Genomic DNA, 6,480 nt, shown 5'->3' on the forward strand with positions numbered 1-6,480 from the left:
AGAACCAGTCACTTCCCCAGTCAGATTAACTCCACGGATACCAGTTTGGAGAAGGAGAACCAGTCACTTCCCCAGTCAGATTAACTCACGGATACCAGTTTGGAGAAGGAGAACCAGTCACTTCCCCAGTCAGATTAACTCACGGATACCAGTTTGGAGAAGGAGAACCAGTCACTTCCCCAGTCAGATTAACTCACGGATACCAGTTTGGAGAAGGAGAACCAGTCACTTCCCCAGTCAGATTAACTCACGGATACCAGTTTGGAGAAGGAGAACCAGTCACTTCCCCAGTCAGATTAACTCACGGATACCAGTTTGGTCTCTGTGTCCAGTATTGAAGGACGTTAGCGGTAGATTTGCGAGCTAATCCGTTAGCACAATGACTGGAAGTCTATGATATCTGCTAGCATTAACTAATAGTACTAAACTAATAAGACAGTCAAGGGATGAACATCAGTCATATGTCGTCATAGTAACGTCTATTTATTTTAATTGTATTTATTTCACCTTTATTTAACCAGGTATTTTTTTATATATATATATGCCATTTAGCAGACGCTTTTATCCAAAGCGACTTACAGTCATGTGTGCATACATTCTACGTATGGGTGGTCCCGGGAATCGAACCCACTACCCTGGCGTTACAAGCGCCATGCTCTACCAACTGAGCTACAGAAGGACCATTATATATTATATATATAACCCTAACCCTTTATTTAACCAGGTAGTTATATATTATATATATAACCCTAACCCTTTATTTAACCAGGTAGTTATATATTATATATATAACCCTAACCCTTTATTTAACCAGGTATTTATATATTATATATATAACCCTAACCCTTTATTTAACCAGGTATTTATATATTATATATATAACCCTAACCCTTTATTTAACCAGGTATTTATATATTATATATTTAACCCTAACCCTTTATTTAACCAGGTAGTTGAGAACACCTTTATTTAACCAGAGTAGGCCAGCCACAGAACACCTTTATTTAACCAGAGTAGTGAGATTTAAGGGAACACCTTTATTTAACCAGGTAGGCTAGTTTGAGAGGCAGTTCTCATTGACTTAACTCGACCTGGCCAAGAATAAAGCAAAGCAGTTCGAGCACATGTAACACAGAAGTTACACATGGAACAAACAAACATACAGTCTATTATATAATAGAAAATGTCTATACCACCTGGGTCTCACCCAAACGACCCAGAAGGCTGGGACATATAACACCTGGGTCTCACCCAAACTACCCAGAAGGCTGGAGCATACCCACCTGGGTCTCACCCAAACTACACAGAAGGCTGGAGCGCATACCACCTGGGTCTCACCCAAACTACACAGAAGGCTGGGAGCGCATACCACCTGGGTCTCACCCAAACTACCCAGAAGGCTGGAGCGCATACCACCTGGGTCTCACCCAAACTACCCAGAAGACAAGTCGGCTTTCTCCAATTTTAGCTCCAGTAGCTCTTCCTTCACGAGCTCAGGCCCGGCCCAGCATGCATCTGGCGTCTATTTACGTGCTTCTATTATCCCCCTTAATGTCATGGAGTTCACTCAAATATTTTACATATAGAAACTGATGAAACACACAGGTACAAAAATCAAAGTGACTTACAAAGATGAGGGACCAAGAGCAAAGAGAGGGAGTGTGGTGATGGACTGAGGACCAAGAGGAGTGTGGTGATGGACTGAGGACCAAGAGAGGGGAGTGAGAGACCAAGAGGACTGGTGATGGACTGAGACCAAGAAAGAGAGGGAGTGTAGTGATGGGACTGAGAGGAACAAGAGCAAGAGAGGGAGTGTGGTGATGGACTGAGGACCAAGAGAGGGAGTGTGGTGATGGACTGAGACCAAGAGAGGGAGTGTGGTGATGGACTGAGGACCAAGAGAGGGAGTGTGGTGATGGACTGAGGACCAAGAGAGAGGAGTGTGGTGATGGACTGAGGACCAAGAGAGGGAGTGTGGTGATGGACTGGGACCAAGAGCAAGAGAGGGAGTGTGGTGATGGACTGAGGGACCAAGAGGGGAAGGACTGAGACCAAGAGAGGAGTGTGGTGATGGACTGAGGACCAAGAGAGGGAGTATGTGGTGATGGACTGAGGACCAAGAGAGGGAGTGTGGTGATGACTGAGGACCAAGAGAGGAAAGTGTGGTGATGGACTGAGGACCAAGAGAGGAGTGTGGTGATGGACTGAGGACCAAGAGAGGGAGTGTGTGATAGGACTGGGGACCAAGAGAGGAGTGTGGTGATGGACTGAGGACCAAGAGAGGGAGTGTGGTGGATGGACTGAGACCAAGAGCAAGAGAGGGAGTGTGGTGATGGACTGAGACCAAGAGAGGGAGTATGGTGATGGACTGAGGACCAAGAGAGGGAGTGTGGTGATGGACTGAGGACCAAGAAGAGGGGAGTGTAGTGATGGACTGGGGACCAAGAGAGGAGTGTGGTGATGGACTGAGGACCAAGAGCAAGAGAGGGAGTGTGGTGATGAGGACCAAGAGGAGGAGTGAGGACTGAGACCAAGAGAGGAGTGTGGTGATGAAGGGAGGAGAGGGAGTGTGGTGATAGACTGAGAACCAAGAGAGGGATGTAGTGATAGACTGAGACAAGAAGGGAGTGTGGTGATAGACTGAGGACCAAGAGAGGGAGTATGATGGACTGAGAGGGAGTGTGGTTATGGACTGAGACAAGAGAGGGAGTGTGGTGATGGACTGAGACCAAGAGAGGAAGTGGTGATGACCAGAACAAGAGGGAGTGTGGTGATGGGACTGAGGACCAAGAGCAAAGAGAGGAGTGTGGTGATGGACTGAGGACCAAGAGAGGAGTGTGGTGATGGACTGAGGACCAAGAGGGGGAGTGTGGTGATGGACTGAGACCAAGAGAAGAGGAGTGTGTGCATGGACTGAGGACCAAGAGAGGGAGTGTGGTGATGGACTGAGAGACCAAGAGAGGGAGGTGGTGATGGACTGAGGGAGAGTGGTGATGGACTGAGGACCAAGAGAGGGAGTGTGGTGATGGGCTGAGACCAAGAAGAGGAGTGTGGTGATGGACTGAGGACCAAGAGCAAGAGAGGAATGTGGTGATGGACTGAGACCAAGAGAGGGAGTGGTGATGGACTGGAGACCAAGAGAGGGAGTGTGGTGATGGACTGAGACCAAGAGCAAGAAAGAGTGTGTGATGGACTGAGACCAAGAGAGGGAGTGTGGTGATGGATCAGAGGACCAAGAGAGGGAGTGTGGTGATGGACTGAGACCAAGAGAGGGAGTGTGGTGATGGACTGAGGACCAAGAAGGGAGTGTGGTGATGGACTGAGGACCAAGAGAAGGAGTATGGTGATGGACTGAGGACCAAGAGGGGAGTGTGGTGATGGACTGAGACCAGAAGCAAGAGAGGGAGTAATAGTGATGGACTGAGACCAAGAGAGAATATGTAGTGATGGACTGAGACCAAGAGAGGGAGTGATGGTGAGGACTGAGAGCCAAGAGGACCAAGAAAGGGGATGTGGTGATGGACTGAGGGACCAAGAAGAGGAATGGTTATGGACTGTCCCACAACTAAATAATCTGAACAGACACGTATCCCAAAAGCAATGGTGGTGTAGATTATTAGATGCACATGCTAAAGAATGGAATGAAGTAGGTTAGATAACTAAGTATGTCATTGCTTAGCAAAGAAGTATTTATAAACAAAAAAAAAACAAAAAAATCTGATCTCTTAAATGGTTAGTTAATTTTAGTTGTATTATCATACTATAGGCCATAATTGATTTTTGTATGCGTCCTCAGCATTTTCCGTTCAGGAGGCGCTTTCTGTTTTGATTTTTGCCTAAAAACCTTTAGGCCTATCTTTAGAAAAATCTCAAATCTGCATCTCTGCCTGTCAAGAGTGACCAAATGGGTGTTTAGCTTCCCCAGGGGCTCTGCATCTCTGCCCAGCCTGTCAAGAGTGGCCTGAAGGGTGTTTAGCATCCCCAGGGGCTCTGCATCTCCTGCCAACCTGTCAAGAGTGGCCTGAAGGGTGTTTAGCATCCCCAGGGGCTCTACATCTCTGCCTGTCAAGAGTGGCCTGAAGGGTGTTTAGCATCCCCAGGGGCTCTACATCTCTGCCTGTCAAGAGTGGCCTGAAGGGTGTTTAGCATCCCCATGGGCTCTGCATCTCTGTCCAGCCTGTCAAGAGTGGCCTGAAGGTGTTTAGCATCCCAGGGGCTCTACATCTCTGCCCAGCCTGAAGGGTGTTTACAAGGGGCTCTATCTCTGTCCAGCCTGTCAAGTGGCCTGAAGGGTGTTTAGCATCCCCATGGGCTCTACATCTCTGTCCAGCCTGTCAAGAGTGGCCTGAAGGGTGTTTAGCATCCCCAGGGGCTCTGCATCTCTGTCCAGCCTGTCAAGAGTGGCCTGAAGGGTGTTTAGCATCCCCAGGGGCTCTACATCTCTGCCTGTCAAGAGTGACCAAATGGGTGTTTAGTTTCCCCAGGGGCTCTGCATCTCTGTCCAGCCTGTCAAGAGTGGCCTGAAGGGTGTTTAGCATCCCCAGGGGCTCTACATCTCTGTCCAGCCTGTCAAGAGTGGCCTGAATGGTGTTTAGCATCCCCAGGGGCTCTACATCTCTGTCCAGCCTGTCAAGAGTGGCCTGAAGGGTGTTTAGTTTCCCCAGGGGCTCTGCATCTCTGCCTGTCAAGAGTGGCCTGAAGGGTGTTTAGCATCCCCAGGGGCTCTGCATCTCTGTCCAGCCTGTCAAGAGTGGCCTGAAGGGTGTTTAGTTTCCCCAGTGGCTCTGCATCTGTGGAGAGGATATTCTCAAGCCACCATCGCATGAGCCTGAAGCCCCAGACTGGCCAAACTCGTGTTTCTAAAAATGAATTCAAAAGGCACTAAGTCCTTTTCCCCATTTATTTTCTATTTAACTCACAGGCTATAGGCTATACAGTTCAGACTGTAATGATTTAATAGAACAAAAGGTTGTTTAAAATGCTGAGCGTATTTCTTTGTTGGCTATTGCCTTGAAATAATTTAAATAATATAACCTACATTCTTTTATTTTTTTATAAAAGAAAGTTTAAGTCTATTCTTCAAGAAACAACGGCTATTTATAGTCCAAAAACAGATGTAGGAACTGCAGATTGACCCTTTAAAATCACACATCAGTTCAACTGCAGATGTTGTGACCCTGTTCTTAAGACAGTACTTACTGGTGTTAATCAGGTCTCCTGTCTCCTCCTCCTCTTCCTCCTTTTTCGATATGACAGTCATCTCCTCTTTCACTCCAAAAACTGCATCCTCCTCTTTCTTTTCCTCCTCTTCTTTACTGTAACATCCTCCTCCTCTTTCACTCTGAATGCCTCTTTCTCTTCTTCTTTCACTGTAACAGCCTCAGCCTCTACTTCTTGTTTTACTGTGACATCCTCCTCTTCCTCTACTTTTGTTACTGTGACATCCTCCTCTTCCTCTACTTCTTGTTTTACTGTAACATCCTCCTCTTCATTCTCCTCTTTCACGACAACATTCAGCCACAGACCCTCTTTCTCCGTCCAGCAGACCTCCTCCTCCTTCTTTATCAGGAGGGGAGTAGCTTAGTGAACTCATGGTCGGGGGATGAGGGCTAACAGTTAGCTAGTTAGCATTAGCGACTAGGCCAATTTATCAAACCGGGCTACCTGACTAATAACAACAGAGTAAATGTTAATTTAAACGGGATAAGACGACAAAAGGTGTGTTTCAAATACAGTGGTTAATATACACCGAAACCATGTAAAGAGCTTTAATATTTTAGTTTTTTTTTAAATTTGGGCTAGCAAGCTACCATAGTAACCGTGTTGTTGTTGAAGACGCGTCCCGTCCACTAGATTATACGTCACACCTGCGACACCAAATCAATGATCCACTTCCGCTGAACGGAAACCAGTTGATTTTATTATCGAGACAACAACAAAAGTGAATCACTTTCAATTTTTTTATTTTTTCAAGTATAACAAAAAAATATATATAACATACAGTATAATTTTTATTTTTTTATTTTACCTTTATTTAAACAGGCAAGTCAGTTAAGAACATATTCTTATTTTCAATGACGGCCTGGGAACAGTGGGTTAATTGACAGATTTGTACCTTGTCAGCTCGGGGATTTGAACTCGCAACCTTCCGGTTACTAATCCAACACCCTAACCACTAGGCTACCCTGCCGCCCCAAATAATAGTAATGATACTTATAGTTGATAAATTCACTTTCACGGTGATCACTTGAAACAATGTGTATCTTTTACACACACACAAACCTGATAGGTAGGAAAAAACACACTCTGTGTGTTCTGATTGGATAAGGAGTTGATTAATGCAACATACCAGTACACACACACATGTAGGCCCCCCCAGTACTAAACACATGTAGTGGACTGATTCTGTTCCCCAACACTAAACACATGTAGTGGACTGATTCTGTTCCCCAGTACTAAACACATGTAGTGGACTGATTC

General features: G+C 46.0%; 1 pseudogene; it reads right to left on the minus strand.

The window, feature by feature from the left end:
• Nucleotides 1–6,480, minus strand: part of LOC124003119 — an 18,661-nt pseudogene that overhangs the window by 8,666 nt on the left and 3,515 nt on the right.

Source organism: Oncorhynchus gorbuscha, linkage group LG18, assembly GCF_021184085.1.
Source record: "Oncorhynchus gorbuscha isolate QuinsamMale2020 ecotype Even-year linkage group LG18, OgorEven_v1.0, whole genome shotgun sequence".
Classification (NCBI taxonomy): domain Eukaryota; kingdom Metazoa; phylum Chordata; class Actinopteri; order Salmoniformes; family Salmonidae; genus Oncorhynchus; species Oncorhynchus gorbuscha.